General features: G+C 38.4%; 1 protein-coding gene across 1 annotated transcript in view; it reads left to right on the plus strand.

The window, feature by feature from the left end:
• The window catches only part of AGBL3 (AGBL carboxypeptidase 3), a gene marked incomplete at its 3' end in the record, with an annotated part of 116,479 nt that overhangs the window by 94,486 nt on the left and 1,383 nt on the right, over positions 1-20,610 (plus strand).

Consider the following 20,610-nt stretch of genomic DNA (forward strand, 5'->3'; position numbering starts at 1 on the left):
CTTCACACCCCTGACTGACTCACAAATTTGTACCCTACAGCAGTTTCACTTAAAAGACTGACTCACTATCTGTCATTCCCAATTCTAAATTATAGGAAAGATAATCTGACTGGCAACTATTCCAGTGGGTAGAGGTCAAATAGTTGCAAACATGGCTGACTGAAGCCCTACCCTTGTGGATCTAGAGGCAGTTCCCAGGAAGGGGAAATTTTGCCTGGGCTGGACACTTTCCAGAAATATCTAATATAGGTATAGGTGGAAATAAGAAAAATCAGGAAAGCCGAAAACAAAACCATTCTTAACAGATGATCTCACTACATATTTAACATCATCAAAATTGATAATTTTTGCTCTTACAACTTATTTCTTTATGGCTGCCTTTTCTCTGTTTTCTATATCCTTTACCTGACTGGCTCAACACACTGACATACTATTACATGATTACAGGGTAGAGTAAGAATAAGCAAAGAATGAAAAGATCACACCTTTGCTAAACCATTTTAGGCATCAATCCAAGTTTTGACTAAGGAAAGACTACTTAACTTATTGAAACAGCCTGCAGAATTATCATGCTTAAGGATATAAAACCTGAATATAATTATAAGACTGGAACTTAAACTGTTATGTTCTTATGTGAAAGTTAATAGGGTATATAGGTAGATTACTAATCAATAGCATATTAGCAAAATGATTTCCATCTCTTAAATGTATCTCTGATCAAACATTGGTCAGAGGTCAAACATGGAGGAAAAAATCTCATGTTTGGTGTTCCATCTGGGAATGATGAAAATTCTTGAGAAAGATTATGCAAATCAAAATCAAACTGGAGAGATTTTTCACTTCCAGAAAGATGAAGTAAATGTATTTTCCCTATTCTTTCATTAAAAACAATTAAAGACCCGAGACATTACATATAAAACAAACATAAGATAACTTTGAAAGGTGGAGAAAAGAAGGTAGACTAGCTAGGGACCTCAAGAGCCAAAGAATGATAATACAGTGGTGAGTGGTGAGTGGGTTTTCTTTTTGCCTCATATATCCAAGAACTGGAGCTGAAGAAGCCACCAACATAGAAACACCAATGGACACAGACCAAGAAAAAAAGAAAAAAAGACAATAAAAGCCTGCACTATAAGACCAAAAGACCTAGCAGGAAAAGGATGACCTACCAAAACAGAAAACATTTAGATAAAAACTGCACTACTCCAGCCAAACACTACAGATAAACAGTGGCTCCACTCCCACCCACATACATAAGCAGAAGCAGAGGGAGGGATCTAGACTTCCACTCTTGTAAGATTATAATGAGGCCTCTCAACCCCCCTTGTAGGTAGTGTCAAAGAAGGGCAAGTACCAAGCCAGGACTTTCATCCCCACTGGCCTGTAAAGACCCCCGCCCCAGGGTGTCATTGGACACCATGTGGGGAGCCTAGACTCCCACACCCACTGGACAAAAATGAGGTGTCTTTCCCCCTCCCCACTATGGTGGTGTCAGAGTAGATCTAGTGGAGAGTCAGAACTTTTACCAATGCCCAGCAGTAATGAAACCACCTCTACCATAGTATCAGTGGAGGCTACATGAGGAGATGAAACTCCCACACCTGTCCAGCAGGAATGAGAAGCTCCTCCCCTCTGGTGTCAGTAGAGTCCAAGTGGGGAACCTGGGCTTCTGCTTCCATCTGTCAGTAATGAGGTCTCACCCCTGCTACAGCAGAGTTACAAAAAGTCAGCTAAAACAGAAGGTTTAAATAAGATCCAGAGTCTCATAACATAATATGAAAATGTCCATGTTTTAATCAGAAATAAATCATCATACCAAGAACCAGGAAGATTAAAATTGATTAGAAAAAATAATCAGTAAATGCAAACAATGAGATGACAGTGACGACAGAATTTTCTGGAAAAGATTTTTACGACAGTCATGATAAAAAAATGCTTCAACAAACACAAACACACTTGAAACAAATGAAAGAAAATATAAAGCCTCAGTGGGGGGAGAAAAAGTGGGGGCGGGTAGACAGAAAAGGAAAGAAAGAAATAGAAGGTAATAACCAAAGGGAAATTTCTGAATGGAAAAACACAATAACTGAAATTAAAAGCTCAGTGGCTGAACTCAACAGCACAATTGAGGGGACAGAGGAAAGAACCTATGGACTGGAAGAGAGAGAACTACAGAAGTGACCCAACCTGAACATCAGAGAGAAGACAGACTGGAAGGAAAATGAGACCTGTGGGACTATCAAACAAGATCGAACATTCATTATCATCAGAGTCCCAGGAAGAGAGGAGAAAACAGCAAGGCTGACAAGGTACTCAAAGGAACTCCAAATTTGGCAAGAGACATAAACCTACAGATCAAAAAGCGGACCAAACCACTAACAGGATAAACCCAAAGAAATCCATGCCAAGATATACCCCCCCCAAAAAAATTTTTTTTTGGCTGTGTTGGTCTTTGTTGCTGCGCACATGCTTTCTCTAGTTGCAGTAAGCGGGGGCTACTCTTTGTTGCTGTGCACGGGCTTCTCTTGTTGCAGAGCACAGGCTCTAGGCATGCGGGCTTCAGTAGTTGCAGCACCTGGGCTCAGCAGTTGTGGCTCATGGGCTCTAGAGCACAGGCTCAGCAGTTGTGGTGCACGGGTTTAGCTGCTCCGCGGCACGTGGGATCTTCCCGGACCAGGGATTGAACCCATGTCCCCTGCATTAGCAGGCAGATTCGTACCCACTGCACCACCAGGGAAGTCCCGATACACCAAAATTTAACTTCTGAAAACTAAAGAAAAAGAAAAACTCTTGGAGCAGCCAGAGAAAAATGACACCTTATTTATAGGGGAAAACAATTTGTCTCATCAAAAACTATGGAGGCTATGGAACTTCCCTGGTGGTCCAGTGGTTAAGACTCCACGCTCCCAATGCAAGGGGCCCGGGTTCAAACCCTGGTCAGGGAACTAGATCCCACATGCATGCCACAACTAAGAGTTCACATGCCACAACTAAGAGTCTGCATGCTGCAGTGAAGATCCTGCATGCGGCAACAAAGATCCCATGTGCCACAACTAAGACCTGGTGCAGCCAAGTACATAAATAAATAAATATTAAAAAAAAAAAAACTATGGAGGCTAGAAGAAGTGGCACGATGTTTTCAATTACTGAAAGAAAGGAACTGTCAACCCATAGTCCTACACCCAGCAAAAATAAAGGAGAACTCAAGAAATGTTGAGATGAAAGAAAACTAAGAGAATTTTTCACTAAAAGACCTACACTAAAAGAATGGCTAATGGAATTTTTCTCAACAGATAGAAAATAATTAAAGGAGGAACATCAGGAAATAAATAACATACTGAGCAAATGTACAGGAAAATATAATGGGATTTCCTTCTCTTCTTGAGTTTTGTAAAATATTTTGATGGTTGAAGCAAAAATTATAACATCGATATGGTTCTAAATGTATGTAAAGGAAATATTTAAGACAAATATAAATAGAAGGTAAAGGGAGATAAAGAGAGGTAAGATATCTACACTCCACTCAAACTGGTAAAATTACACCATGAGATATAAGTTACCCATATGTAATGTAATATTTAGAGTAACCACTCAAAAACCGATTCAAAAAGATACACTCAAACACATTATAGATAAATAAAAATGGAATTCCCCCAAGTATTCACATTATTCACAGGAAGGCAGGAAAAAGAAAACAATGAGAAAAACCTGAGAACAAACAGAAACAAAAAAACAAAACAAAAAGGCAGGCTTACGTCCTAAGATAACAATAACTACATTAAATGTAAATGGTCTAAATACAACAATTAAAAGACAGAGATTAGAAGAGTGAATTTAAAAATATTACCCAGTGATATGCAGTCCACAAGAAACTCATTTCAAATATGACAGTGTAGGCAGGCTGAAAGTATAAGGATAGAAGACAATATATCATGAAAACAATAAATAAAAGCAGGAGTGATTATGTTAATATAAGATGAAGTGGGTTTCAGAGCAAAGAAAATTACCAGAGACAGAGATGGACATTATATAACGATAAAAAGGTCAACCAACTAAGAACACATAGTGATCTTATATGTGTATGCACAAAACTATGGAACTACAAAATATGTGAAGCAAAAATTGAAAGGAGAAACAGACAAATCCACAAATCATCAAATCACTAGATGGAAATGGAATAAGGATGTAAAAGAATTCAACACCACTGACCAACAAAATCTAATTTGCGTTTATAGTGTACTCCACTCAACAATAGATGAATATACATTCTTTTAAAGTATGCATTCAGCATGTATCAAGATAGACTATATCCTGGCCGTAAAACAAGCCTCTACATATTTAAAAGAATTTAAATCATATAAATCATATTCTTTTACCACAATGCAATGGCATCAAACTAGAAATCAATGCACAAAGATAACAGACAAACTCATGAACACTTGAAAATTATACAACATGCTTATGAACAATTCATGAGTCAATTCATGAGTCTCAAAGGAAATAAAAACATATACTGAAATGAATGAAAATGAAGACAATACATCAAAATTTGTGGGATGCAGCTAAAGCAGGGCTGGGAAGGACATTTATAGAACTAAACACATACATTAAGAGGAAAAATCTCAAACCAATAAGCTCCAACTGTAAGAACCTATAAAAAGAAGAGCAAAATAAACCCAAAGCAAGTAAAAGGAAGGGAATAATAAAGAGATGAAATTCAAAACAGAAAAATGACACACACAGCATGTTCATGGATTAGAAAACCCAACTGAGTAAAGATGTCAGTTCCTCCCAAATTGATATATGTTTTATGTAATTCCTATCAAAATCCCAGCAAGGCTTTTTGTAGATACAGAAAAGATTATCCTAAAATATATATACAAAGGCATTAAAATAGCAAAAACAATTTTTAAAAAGAAAGATAACATGGAAAGAACCAGTCTATCTGATTTAAAGGCCTGTAATATAGCTACAATAATTAAGAGAATATAGTATGGGAAGAGGAATAGACATACATATCAATGGAACCAAATAAAGAACCAAGAAATAGACCCTATACAAATATCCTTGACTAGTTTTGATAAAAATGCAAAAGCAACACAATGGAGCAGAAAGAGCCTGTTTAACCAATCTTGCTGCAGCAATTAAACATCCACAGGCCAAAAAAATTCACCTTGACCTAAACTCATACCTTAAACAAAAAAATAACTCAAAATAGATCATGGACTTAACTGCACAACATGAACCTATAAAACTTTTAGAAAAAAAAGAAAATCTTCAGAATCTAGAGCTGGACAAAAAGCATGATCCATAAAAGAAAACTTGGTAAGTTGGAATTTATCAAAATAACAGCGTTTGCCCTTTAAAAGACTCTATTAAGAGGATAAAAAACAAGCTATAATATTGGAAAAAATTAAAAAACAGCCCTCAAACCTAAAATATTAGACTCATGCAAGCTACACAGGACGCTCCCACATAAAAACAGCCATTCAAGACCACAATAGATATTTGCTTCTCCTAAACCCACAGAGTCAGAGGACTATAAGTAAAATGAAGAAGCAGTGGAACCACTCCCAATTAAAACATCAAGAGAATTTACCCTGAAAGAACAATGAAATAGATCTATCTAGTCTATCAGACTCTGAGTTCAAAAAGGAGGTAATAAAAATACTGAAGGAATTAAGAAAGCCTATTGACAGAAATGCAGATTACTGTAAAAAGGAACTAGAAACTATAAAGAGAAACCAAGTAAAATTAGAAAATGCATTTGCCAAGACAAAAGCTGAGTTAAAGGCAATAAAATAGCAAACTGAATAATGCAGAATGAATAATTGATCTGCAAGATAGAATAATGGAAATCACTCAATCAAAACAGCAGAAAGACAAATTTAAAAAAAGCAGTATAGGAGACCCATGGGATAATATAAAGTGTTCCAATATATGCAAAATAGGGATGCCAAAAGGAGAAGAAAGAGAAAAGGGGATCAAAAATGTATTTGAAAAAAATTATGGCTGAACCTTCCTGAAATCTAGAGAAGGAAGAGAAGGAAACAGATACAGGAAGCACAGAGGGTCCCAAACAAGATGAACACAAACAGACCCACACCAAGACATAGCATAATTAAAATGGCAAAAGTTAAAAGATAAAGAAAAGATTCTAAAGACAGCAAGATAAAAACAGAGTCAGTTACAAGGAACCTCCAATAAGACTATCAGCTGATTTCTCTGCAGATACTCTGTGGGTCAGAAGGGAGTGGCATGATATATTCAAAGTCCTGAAAGGGGAAACCCTATAACCTAGGATACTCTACCCAGCAAGATTATCATTTAGAATAGAAGGGATCAGGAATTTCTCAGACAGGAGGACCTTCAAGATGGTGGAGGAGTAAGACATGGAGATCACCTTCCTCCCCACAAATACATAAAAAATACATCTACATGTGGAACAACTCCTACAGAACACCTACTGAACGCTGGCAACAGACCTCAGACTTCCCAAAAGGCAAGAAATTCCCCACGTACCTGGGTAGGGTAAAAGAAAAAACAGAGACAAAAGAATAGGGACGGGACCTGCACCTCTGGGAGGGAGCTGTGAAGGAGGAAAAGCTTCCACACACTAGGAAGACCCTTCACTGGAGGAGACAGGGGGTGGCGGGGGGGAAGCTTTGGAGCCACAGAGTAGAGCACAGCAACAGGGGTGCAGGGGGCAAAGCAGATTCCCGCACAGAAGATGGGTGCCGACCAGCACTCACCAGCCCGAGAGGCTTGTCTGCTCACCTGCTGGGGTAGGTGGGGACTGGGAGCTGAGGCTCCAGCTTCGGAGGTCATATCCCAGGGAAAGGACTGGGGTTGGCTGTGTGAACACTGCCTGAAGGGGGCTAATGCACCACAGCTACCTGGGAGGGAGTCCGGGAAAAAGTCTGGACCTGCCTAAGAGGCAAGAGACCATTGTTTCAGGGTGCACGAGGAGAGGGGATTCAGAGCACCGCCTAAATGAGCTCCAGAGATGGGCACGAGCCGCGGCTATCAGTGCGGACCCAGAGACAGGCATGAGATGCTAACGCTGCTGCTGCAGCCACCAAGAAGCCTGTGTGCAAGCACAGGTCACTATCCACACCTCCCCTCCTGGGAGCCCATGCAGCCCGCCAGTGCCAGGGTCCCATGATCCAGGGGCAACTTCCCCAGGAGAACACATGGCACGCCTCAGGCTGTTAAAACAACATGCCGGCCTCTGCCACTGCAGGCTTGCCCGGCATTCCATACCCCTCCCTCCCCCTAGCATGAGTGAACCAGAGGCCCCTAATCAGCTGCTTCTTTAAACCCACCCTGTCTGAGTGGGAACAGACGCCCTCAGGCGACCTACACGCAGAGGTGAGGCCAAATCCAAAGCTGAACCCCAGGAGCTGTGCAAAAAAAGAAGAGGAAGGGAAATCTCTCCCAGCAGCCTCAGGAGCAGTGGATTAAATCTCCACAATCAACCTGATGTACCCCGCATCTGTGGAATACCTGAATAAACAACAAATCATCCCAGAATTCAGGCGGTGGACTTTGGGAGCAGTGATATATATATTTTTTTCCTTTTTCTCCTTTTGTGAGTATGTATGTGTATGCTTCTTTGTGTACTTTTGTCTGTATAGCTTTGCTTTTACCATTTGTCCTAGGGCTCTGTCTGTGCGGTTTCTTGTTGTTTTTTTCGTATAGTTTTTAGCACTTGTTATCATTGGTGGATTTGATTTTTTGTTTGGTTGCTCTCTTCTTTCTTTTTTTTATTACACTTTAATTTTTCTTATTTTTAATAACTATTTTTTAAAATTATTTTATTTTTCCTCCATCTCCCTCTCCCTCTCCCTCTCTTTCTTTCTTTCTCCCTTTTATTCTGAGCCGTGTGGACGACAGGGTCTTGGTGCTCCGGCCGGGCATCAGGCCTATGCCTCTGAGGTGACGGAACCGAGTTCAGGACATTGGTCCACCACAGACGTCCCAGATGCACATAATATGAAACAGCGAAAACTCTCCCAGAGATATCCATCTCAACACTAAGACCCAGCTACACTCAACGACCAGCAAGCTACAGTGCTGGACACCCCATGTCAAACAACTAGCAAGACAGGAACACAACCCCTCGCAATAGCAGAGAGGCTGCCTAAAATAATAATAAGGTCACAGACACCCCAAAACACACCACTGGACGTGGACCTGCCCACCAGAAAGACAAGATCCAGCCTCATCCACCAGAATGCAGGCACCAGTCCCCTCCACCAGGAAACCTACACAAGCCACCGAACTAACCTTACCCACTGGGGGCAGAACCAAAAACAACGGGAACTACGAACCTGCAGCCTGCGAAAAGGAGACCCCAAACACAGTAAGTTAAGCAAAATGAGAAGACAGAGAAATACACAGCAGATGAAGGAGCAAGGTAAAAACCTACCAGACCAAACAAATGAAGAGGAAATAGGCAGTCTACCTAAAAAAGAATTCAGAGTAAAGATAGTAAAGATGATCAAAAATCTTGGAAATAGAATGGAGAAACTACAAGAAATGTTTAACAAGGACCTAGAAGAACTAAAGAGCAAACAAACAATGATGAACAACACAATAAATGATATTAAAAATTTCTCTAGAAGGGATCAATAGCAGAATAACTGAGGCAGAAGAACAGAGAAGTGACCTGGAAGATAAAATAGTAGAAATACCTACCGCAGAATGAACAAAGAAAAAAGAATGAAAAGAATTGAGGACAGTCTCACAGACATCTGGGACAATGTTAAAAACACCAACATTTAAATTATAGGGGTCCCAGAAGAATAAGAGAAAAAAGCAGGGCTCAAAAAATATTTGAAGAGATTGTAGTTGAAAACTTCCCTAATATGGGGAATGAAATAGTCATTCAAGTCCAGGAAGTGCAGAGAGTCCCATACAAAATAAATCCAAGGAGAAACACACCAAGACACATATTAATCAAACTATCAAAAATTAAACACAACAAAAAATATTAAAAGCAGCAAGTGAAAAGCAACAAATAACATACAAGGGAATCCCCATAAGGTTAACAACTGATCTTTCAGCAGACACTCTGCAAGCCAGAAGGGAGTGGCAGGACATATTTAAAGTAATGACAGGGAAAAACCTACAACCAAGATTACTCTACCCAGCAAGGATCTCATTCAGATTCGATGGAGAAATTAAAACCTTTACAGACAAGCGAAAGCTAAGAGAATTCAGCACCACCAAACCAGCTTTACAACAAATGCTGAAGGAACTTCTCTAGGCAGGAAACACAAGAGAAGGAAAAGACCTACAAAAACAAACCCAAAACAATTAAGAATATGGTAATAGGAACATACATATCAATAATTACCAATAATTATATTGGTGATTATGTTAATTACCAATTAATGTAATTGGTGATTATATTAATTAATTATATTACCAATTGATTGGTAATCAATAATTATCAATAACTGTATTGTAATTAAATACAAATAGATTAAATGCTCCAACCAAAAGACATAGGGGCTTCCCTGGTGGTGCAGTGGTTGAGAGTCCGCCTGCTGATGCAGGGGACACGGGTTCATGCCCCGGTCCGGGAAGATCCCACATGCTGTAGAGCAGCTGGGCCTGTGAGCCATGGCTGCTAAGCCTGCACGTCCAGAGCCTGTGCTCCACAACGAGAGAAGCCACAACAGTGAGAGGCCCGCGTACCACAAAAAAAAAAAAAAAGAAAAGAAAAGAAAAGACACAGCCTGGCTGAATGGATACAAAGACAAGACCCGTATATATGCTGTCTACAAGAGACCCACCTCAGACCTAGGGACAAATACAGACTGAAACTGAGGGGATGGAAAAGATATTCCATGCAAATGGAAATCAAAAGAAAGCTGCAGTAGCAATTCTCATAGACAAAATTCACTTTACAACCAAGACTATTACAAGAGACAAAGAAGGACACTACATAATAATCAAGGGATCAATCCAACAAGGAGATATAACAATTGTAAATATTTATGCAACCAACATAGGAGCACCTCAATACATAAGGCAAATGCTAACCATAAAAGGGGAAATCGACAGTAACACAATCATAGTAGGTGACTTTAACACCCCACTTTCACCAATGGACAGAGCATCCAAAATGAAAATAAATAAGGAAACACAAGCTTTAAATGACACATTAAACAAGATGGACTTAACTGATATTTAAAGGACATTCCATCCAAAAACAGAATACACATTCTTCTCAAGTGCTCATGGAACATTCTCTAGGATAGGTCATATCTTGGGTCACAAATCAAGCCTTGGTAAATTTAAGAAAACTGAAATAGAATCAAGTATCCTTTCTGACCACAACGCTATGAGACTAGATATCAATTATAGGAAAAAAAACTAAAAAATACAAACACATGGAGGCTAAAAAATACGCTACTAACTAACCAAGAGATCACTGAAGAAAACAAAGAGTAAATCAAAAAATACCTAGAAACAAATGACAGTGAAAACATGACGACCCAAACCTATGGGATGCAGCAAAAGCAGTTCTAAGAGGGAAGTTCATCGCAATACAATCCTACCTCAAGAAACAAGAAAAATCTCAAAAAAAAAAAACAACCAAACTTACACCTAAAGCAATGAGAGAAAGAAGAACAAAAACAACCCCAAAGATAGCAGAAGGAAAGAAACTATAAAGATCAGATTAGAAATAAATGAAAAAGAAATGAAGGAAACGACAGCAAAGATCAATAAAACTAAAAGCTGGTTCTTTCAGAAGATCAACAAAATTGATTAACCATTAGCCAAACTCATCAAGAAAAAAAGGGAGAAGATTCAAATCAACAGAATTAGAAATGAAAAAGGAGAAGTAACAACTGACACTGCAGAAATACAAAGGATCATGAGAGACTACTAGAAGCAACTATATGCCAATAAAATGGACAACCTGGAATAAATGGACAAATTCTTTGAAAAGCACCACCTTCCAAAACTGAACCAGGAAGAAACAGAAAATACAAATACACCAATCACAAGCACTGAAATTGAGACCGTGATTAAAAACCTTCCAACAGGGCTTCCCTGGTGGCACAGTGGTTGAGAGTCCACCTGCCGATGCAGGGGACGCGGGTTCATGCCCCGGTCCGTGAAGACCCCATGTGCTGCAGAGTGGCTGGGCCCGTGAGCCGTGGTCGCTGAGCCTGCACATCCGGAGCCTGTGCTCCTCAGCGGGAGAGGCCACAACAGTGAGAGGCCCGCGTACCACACACACAAAAAAATCTTCCAACAAACAAAAGCCCAGGACCAGGTGGCTTCACAGGCAAATCCTATCAAACATTTAGAGAAGAGCTAACACCTATCCTTCTAAAACTCTTCCAAAATATAGAAGAGGGAGGAACACTCCCAAACTCATTCTACGAGGCCACCATCACCCTGATACGAAAACCAGACGAAGATGTCACAAAGAAAGAAAACTACAGGCCAATATTACTGATGAGCATAGATGCAAAAATCCTCAACAAAATACTAGCAAACAGAATCCAAGAGCACATTAAAAGGATCATACACCATGATCAAGTGGGGTTTATCCCAGGAATGCAAGGATTCTTCAATATATACAAATCAATCAATGTGATACACCATACCAACAAATTGAAGGATAAAAACCATAAGATAATCTCAATAGATGAAGAAAAAGCTTTTGACAAAATTTAACAACTATTTATGAAAAAAAGCCTCCAGAAAGTAGGCATAGAGGGAACTTACCTCAATATAATAAAGACCATATATGACAAACCCACAGCCAACATCATTCTCAATGGTGAAAAACTGAAACCATTTCCACTAAGATCAGGGACAAGACAAAGTTGCCCACTCTCACCACTATTATTCAATATAGTTTTGGAAGTTTTAGCCACAGCAATCAGAGAAGAAAAAGAAATAAAAGGAATCCAAATCATAAAAGAAGAAGTAAAAGTGTCACTGTTTGCAGATGACATGATACTACACATAGAGAATCCTAAAGATGCTACCAGAAAACTACTAGAGCTAATCAATGAATTTAGTAAAGTAGCAGGATACAAAATTAATGCACAGAAATCTCTTGCATTCCTATACACTAATGATGATATATCTGAAAGAGAAATTAGGGAAACCCTCCCATTTACCACTGCAACAAAAAGAATAAAATACCTAGGAATAAACCTACCTAAGGAGACAAAAGACCTGTATGCAGAAAACTATAAGACACTGTGAAAGAAATTAAAAATGATACAAACAGATGGAGAGATATACCATGTTCTTGGATTGGAAGAATCAACATTGTGAAAATGACTCTGCTACCCAAAGCAATCTACAGATTCAATGCAATCCCTATCAAACTACCATCGGCATTTTTTTTACAGAACTAGAACAAAAAATTTCACAATTTGTATGGAAACACAAAAGACCCCGAATAGCCAAAGCAATCTTGAGAAAGAAAAACAGAGCTGGAGGAATCAGGCTCCCTGACTTCAGACTATACTACAAAGCTAAAATAATCAAGACAGTATGGTACTGGCACAAAAACAGAAATATAGATGAATGGAACTGGATAGAAAGCCCAGAGATAAACCCACACACATATGGTCACCTTGTCTTTGATAAAGGAGGCAAGAATATACAGTGGAGAAAAGACAGCCTCTTCAGTAAGTGGTGCTAGGAAAACTGGACAGCTACTTGTGAAAGAAGGATATTAGAACACTCCCTAACACCATATACAAAAGTAAACTCAAAATGGATTAAAGAGCCAAATGTAATAAGACCAGACAATATAAAATTCTTAGAGGAAAACATAGGCAGAACACTCTATAACATAAATCACAGCAAGATCCTTTTTGACCCACCTCCTAGAGTAATGGAAATAAAAACAAAAATAAGCAAATGGGACCTAATGAAACATAAAAGCTTTTGCATAGCAAAGGAAAACATAGACAAGATGAAAAGACAACCCTCAGAATGGGAGAAAATATTTGCAAATGAAGCAACTGACAAAGGATTAATCTCCAAAATTTACAAGCAGCTCATGCAGCTCAATATCAAAAAAGCAAACAATCCAATCCAAAAATGGGCAGAAGACCTAAACAGACATTTCCCCAAAGAAGATATACAGATAGCCAACAAACACATGAAAGAATGCTCAACATCACTAATCACTAGAGAAGTGCAAATCAAAACTACAATGAGGTATCACCTCACACGGGTCAGAATGGCCATCATCAAAAAATCTACAAACAATAAGTGCTGGAGAGGGTGTGGAGAAAAGGGAACCCTCTTGCACTGCTGGTGGGAATGTGAATTGGCACAGCCACTATGGAGAACAGTATGGAGGTTCCTTAAAAAACTAAAAATAGAACTACCATATGACCCAGCAATCCCACTACTGGGCATATACCCTGAGGAAACCGTAATTCAAAAAGAGTCATGTACCACAATATTCATTGCAGCTCTATTTACAATAGCCAGGGCATGGAAGCAACCTAAGTGTCCATCAACAGATGAATGGATAAAGAAGATGTGGCACATATATACAATGGAATATTACTCAGCCATAAAAAGAAACGAAATTGAGTTATTTGTAGTGAGGTGGATGGACCTAGAGTCGATCATACAGAGTGAAGTAAGTCAGAAAAACAAATACCGTATGCTAACACATATATATGGAATCTAAAAAAAAAAAAGGTTCTGAAGAATCTAGGGGCAGGACAGGAATAAAGATGCAGACATAGAGAATGGACTTGACATGGGGATGGGGAAGGGTAAGCTGGGACGAAGTGAGAGAGTGGCACTGACATATATAAATACCAAATGTAAAATAGATAGCTAGTGGGAAGCAGCCTCATAGCAGAGGGAGATCAGCTCAGTGCTTTGTGACCACCTAGAGGGGTGGGACAGGGAGGGTGGGAGGGAGACACAAGAGGGAGGGGATATGGGGATATATGTATACATGTAGCTGATTCACTTTGTTATACAGCAGAAATTAACACAACATTGTAAAGCAATTATACCAATAAAGATGTTAAAAGAAATAAAGAAAAACTAAAAATCCAAAGGGGAAAAAAAAATTTCTCAGACAGGCAAAACTTAGAAGAATACTAAACCTATGCTAAAAGAAATATTGAAAGATCTTCTCTAAATAGAAAAGAAGTAAGAATCTATAGGAAAGAGATAAACACAGTTGGGAAGTAAATCACTTAAATAAGCCAGTATACAGATTAAATAGAAAAAAAATTTTAATTTGTATATGTGAAAGTGATTATAACTACAATGAACAGCAAAAGGATTAATATGAAGATGTAAAAGAGGACATCAAAATCATAGAATGTGGGGGAGAGAAGTAAGAAAATGTAGATTTTTTTTGAGGTTGTATTTGAGCCTATATGACTACCAGTCTAAAGCAAGCAGATATAGTAATGGGTTAACATTCTTGAAAATCAGGGTAACCACAAATCAAAAACATAAAATAGATTCACAAAAACCAAAAAGAATACAGCAAAAGCATAATATCAAAGAAAACCATCAAACCACAAAAGGAAAAACAAATGAAAAAGAAAGGAATAAAGAAGAAATACAAAATCAACTGGAAAACAAGGTTTAAAATGGCAGTAAATTCATAACTATCAATAATTACCTTAGGGACTTCCCTAGTGGTCCAGTGGTAAAGAATCCGCCTTCCAATGCAGGGGACGTGGGTTCAATCCCTAGTCAGAGAACTAAGATCCCACAAGCAATAGGGCAACTAAGCCCATGCACCACAACTACTGAGCTCCTGGGCCTCAACTAGAGAGCCTGCATGCCGCAAACTACAGAGCCCACGCACTCTGGAACCCGCGCGCCACAACTACAGAGCCCACGCATCCTGGAGCCTGCACGCCATAACTAGAGAGAAGCCTGCGTGCCACAACAAAAGATCCCACGTGCCTCAACGAAGATCCCGCATGCCGCCAAAAATAAATAAATAATAGAAAATCTTTTTTAAAAGTTAGCTTAAATGTCAATAGACTAAATGTTCCAATCAAAAGACACAGAGTGGCAGAGTGAATAATAAAACATAACCTATAATATGCTGCCTACAAAAGACTCACTTTAGGGTGAAGGACACACAGGTTAAAGTGAAGTGATGGAAAAGGAAATTTCATGTACATGGAAATGACAAGAAAACAAGGGTAGCAATACTCATAACAGACAAAATAGACTTTAAAACAAAGGCCATAAAGAAAGGCAATAAAGGACATTATATAATGATAAAGGGATCAATACAAGAAGAGAATGTTGCACTCATTAACATATATGCACCCAACATAGGAGCACCTAAATACATAAAACAAATACTAACAGACATAAAGTAAGAAATTGACGGGGATACAATAATAGTAGGATACTTTAATACCCCACTGCCATCAATGGACATATCTTCCAGACGTCAAACCAATAAGGCAACAGAGATCCTAAATGATACAATAGAACAGTTAGACTTAATTGCTATTTTCAGGACATTACATCCAAAAAAATAAAAACACACACACACAGAATACACATTCTTTTCAAGTGCACATGGAACATTCTCCAGGACTGACCACATACTAGGATACAAAACAAGCCTCAACAAATTTAAGAGGATAGAAATTATTTCAAGCATCTTTTCTGACCACAATGGTATGAAACTAGAAATCAACCACAGAAAGAAATGAGAAAGCAACAATTACATGGAGACCAAACAACATGCTACAAAAAAAACCAATGGGTCAACAATGAAATCAAATAGGAATTTTTAAAATACCTTGAGACAAATGACAGTGAAAACACAACCTTACGGAATCTATGGGATGCAGCAAAAGCAGTCTTTAGAGGGAAGTTCATTGCAATATAGGCCTTCCTCAGAAAACAAGAAAAATCAGGAAAAATGATCAAATAAACACCTATCCTATTACCTAAAAGAATTAGGAAAAAGAGGAACAAACGAAACCTGAAAGTCAGCAGAAGGAAGAGAATAATAAAGACCAGAGAGGAAATAAATAAAATAGAAACAAAAAAGAAAAAAAAATCAATAAAACCAAGAGCTGGTTATTTGAAAAGGTAAACAAAATTGACAAACCTCTGGCCATGCTCACCAAGAAGAGAGAGGACCCAAATAAACAAAATAAGAAATGAAAGAGGAGAAATTACAACTGATACCACAGAAATACAAAGAAACCATAAATGAATACTATAAACAACTGTACTCCAACAAATTGGACAACCTAGAAAAAAATGGACAAGTCCATAGAAACATACAGCCCACCACAACTGAATCAAGAAGAAATAGATGGGAATTACCTGGTGGTCCAGTGGTTAGAACTTGGTGCTATCACTCCGACGTGTGGGCCCAAGTTTGATCCCTGGTTGGGGAACTAAGATCCCACAAGCCACACAGTGTGGCCAAAAAAAAAAGGAAGAAGAAGAAGAAATCAAAATTCCAGGACCACATGGCTTCAGAGGGGAATTCTACCAAATGTACAAAGAGGAACTTACACTGATCCTTCTCAAACTCTTCCAAAAGATCGAAGAGGATGGAACAGTTCCAAAGTCATTCTATGAAGCCACCATCACCCTGATACCAAAACCAGACAAAGACACTACTGAAAAAGAACATTATAGGACAATATCTTTGATGAATATAGATGCAAAAATCCTCAGCGAAATATCAGCAAACCAAATCCAACAACACATAAAAAATGTCACACACCATCATCAAGCTACATTCATCCCAGGGTCACAAGGAGGGTTCAACATATACAAATCAATCAATGTGATACACCACATCAACCAAAGAAAATACAAAAAAAACACAATCATCTCAATAGATGCAGAAAAATCATTTGATAAAATTCAACATCCATTCATGATAGAAACTCTCACCAAAGTGGGTACAAAGCGAACATATCTCAACATAATAAAAGCTACTTATGATAAACCCACGCCAATATAATACTCAATGGTGAAAAGCTGAAAGCCTTCCTGCTAAAATCTGAAACAAGACAAGGATGCCCACTCTCACCACTTCTATTCAACATAATAGTGGAAGTCCTAGTCACAGCAATCAGACAAGAAATAAAAGGTATTCAAATTGGAAAGGAAGAGGTAAAATTGTCATTATATGCAAGATGACATGGTACTATATATAGAAAACCCCGAAGACTCCACACAAAAACTATTAGAACTGATAAACAAATTCAACAAGGTAGCAGGATACAAGATTAACATACAGAAATCGGTTGCATTTCTTTACACTAACAATGAAGTATCAGAAAGTAAAAAAAAAAATCCCATTTAGAATCACATCAAAAAAAAAAAATACAGGGGCTTCCCTGGTGGCGCAGTGGTTGGGAGTCCGCCTGCCGATGCAGGGGACGTGGGTTCGTGCCCCAGTCCGGGAGGATCCCACGTGCCATGCAGCGGCTGGGCCCGTGAGCCATGGCCGCTGAGCCTGCACGTCCAGAGCCTGTGCTCCGCAGCGGAAGAGGCCACAACAGTGAGAGGCCCACGTACCACAAAAAAAAAACAAAAAAACATAGGAATAAACCTGACCAAGAAGGTGAAAGACCTATACACTGAGAACTATAAAACATAGATAAAGGAAACTGAAGATGATTCAAAGCAATGGAAAAATATTCCATGCTCTTGGATTGGAAGAATTCGTATTGTTAAAATGGCCATACTACCCAAAGCAATTTACAGATTTAATGTGATGTCTATCAAATTACTCATGACATTTTTGACAAAACTAGGACAAATAATCCTAAAATTTTTATGGAACCATAAAAGACCCAGACTTGCCAAAGCAATCCTGTGGATAAAGAATAAAGCTAGAGGTATTGCCTTCCCAGACTTCAGACAATACTACAAAGCTACAGTTATCAAAACAGTATGGTACTGGCACAAAAACATACATATGAATCAACAGAAAAGAATAGAGTGTCCAGAAATAAATCTATACACCTAGGGTCAATTAATCTTCAACAAAGGAGGCAAGAATATACAATGGAGAAAAGACAGTCTCTTTAGCAAGTGGTGTTGGGAAAGCTGGAGAGCCGAATGTAAATCAACGAAGTTAGAACACTCCCTCATACCCTACACAAAAATAAACTCAAAATGGCTTAAAGACTTAAATATAAGACATGACACCATAAAACTCCTAGAAGAGAACATAGGCAAAACATTCTCTGACATAAAATTGTAGCAATGTTTTCTTAGGTCAGTCTCCCAAGGCAATAGAAATAAAAGCAAAAATAAACAATGGGACTTAAACTTATCAGCTTTTGTACAGCAAAGGAAACCATGAACAAAAAGACAACATGCAAACTGGGAGAAAATATTTGCAAATGATGTAACCAACAAGGGCTTAATTTCCAAAATATACAAACATCTCATACAGCTCAATATCAAAAAAACAACCAAATCAAAAAATGTGCAGAAAACCTGAATAGACATTTCTCCAAAGAAAACATACAGATGGCCAATAGGTACATGAAAAGATGCTCAACTATTCTATTAGAGAAATGTAAATCAAAAGCACAATGAGGTATTACCTCACACCAGTCAGAATGGCCATCATTTAAGTCTACAAATAAGAAAACATAGATGAACAATACAATAACTGAAATTAAAAATAGACTAGAAGGAAGCAATAGCAGAATAACTGAGGCAGAAGAACAGATAAATGACCTAGAAGACAGAATGGTGGAAATCTCTGCCATGGAACAGAATAAAGAAAAAAGAACAAAAAGAAATGAGGACAGCCTCAGAGACCTCTGGGATAACATTAAATGCACCAACATTTGAATTACAGGGGTCCCAGAAGAAGAAGAAAAAGAGAAAGGGCCTGAGAAAATATTTGAAGAGACTATAGTCAAAAACCTCCCTAACATGGGAAAGGAAATAGACACCCAAGTCCAGGAAGCACAGAGAGTCCCATACAATATAAACCTAAGGAAGAACACACCGAGACACATACTAATCAAAAAAGCCTACAAATAATAAATGCTGGAGACAGTGTGGAGAAAAAAGGAACCCTCCTACACTGTTGGTGGGAATGTAAATTGGTGCAACCACAATGGAAAACAGTATGGAAGTTCCTTAAAAAACTAAAAATTGAGTTGCCATATGATCCAGCAATCCCATTCCTGGGCATATATCCAGAGAAAACTCTAATTTGAAAAGATACATGCACCCCAATATTCAGAGCAACGCTATTTAAAACAGCCAAGACATGGAAGCAACCCAATGTCCATCAACAGATGAATGGATACAGGAGATGTGATACATATATACAATGGAATATTACTCAGCCATAAAAATCATGAAATAATGCCATTTGCAGCAACATGAATGGATCTAGAGATCATCACACTAAGTGAAGTCAGGAAGAGTAAGACAAATACCATATGATATCACTTATATGTGGAATCTAAAATGATACAAATGAACTTATTTATGAAAGAGAAGTAGACTCACAGACACAGAAAACAAACTTATGGTTGCCAAAGTGGAAAGGGAGTGGGAGAGAGATAACTTAGGAGTTTGGGATTAGCAGATACAAACTACTATATAAAAAATAAATAAACAGGGCCTCCCTGGTGGCGCAGTCGTTGAGAGTCCGCCTGCCGATGCAGGGGATACGGGTTCGTGCCCCGGTCTGGGAGGATCCCATATGCCGCGGAGCGGCTGGGCCCGTGAGCCATGGCCGCTGGGCCTGCGCATCCGGAGCCTGTGCTCCGCAACGGGAGAGGCCACAACAGTGAGAGGCCCGCATACCGCAAAAAAAAAAAAAAAAAAAAAATAAATAAATAAATAAATAAATAAATAAATAAACAATAAGGTCCTACTGTATAGCACAAGGAACTATATTCAATATTCCGTAATAAACCATAATAAAAAACAATATGAAAACAATATATATATGTATAACTGAATCACTTTCTGTGCACCAGAAACTAACACACTGTCAATCAACTATACTTCAATTTAAAAAATAAAAATAAAATAATAATAATAAAAATAACATAAAACACACAAGTAGGAAAAAAACTCAACAGTAAGAAAACAAACAGTTCATTTAGAAAATGGGCAAAAGACATGAATTGATATTTCACCATGCAGATGGCACATAAGCCATGAAAAGATGTTCCACATCATTAGCCATTAGGGAAATGCAATTAAAACCACAATGAGATATCACCACACACCTATCAGAATGGCTATAATAAAAAATAGCGAGAACACCAAATGCTGACAAGGATACAAAGAAATTGGGTTACTCACATACTGCTGGTAGGAATTTAAAATGGTACGGTCACTCTGGAAAATAGCTTGGCAGTTTCTTTAAAACCAAATATATAACAACCGTATGACCCAGCAATTGCTCTCCTGAGCATTAATCCCAGAGGAATGAAGACTTATGTTCACAAACCTATACACAAATGTTTATAGCAGCTCTATCTGTAACAGCGATAAACTGGCAACAATCCGCATGTCCTTCAATGGATGAATGATTAAACAAACTGGTACACCCATGCCATGAACTACTACTCAGCAATAATGAGGAAT

Source organism: Mesoplodon mirus (genome assembly GCF_964341445.2).
Source record: "Mesoplodon mirus genome assembly, chromosome: 9".
Taxonomy (NCBI): domain Eukaryota; kingdom Metazoa; phylum Chordata; class Mammalia; order Artiodactyla; family Ziphiidae; genus Mesoplodon; species Mesoplodon mirus.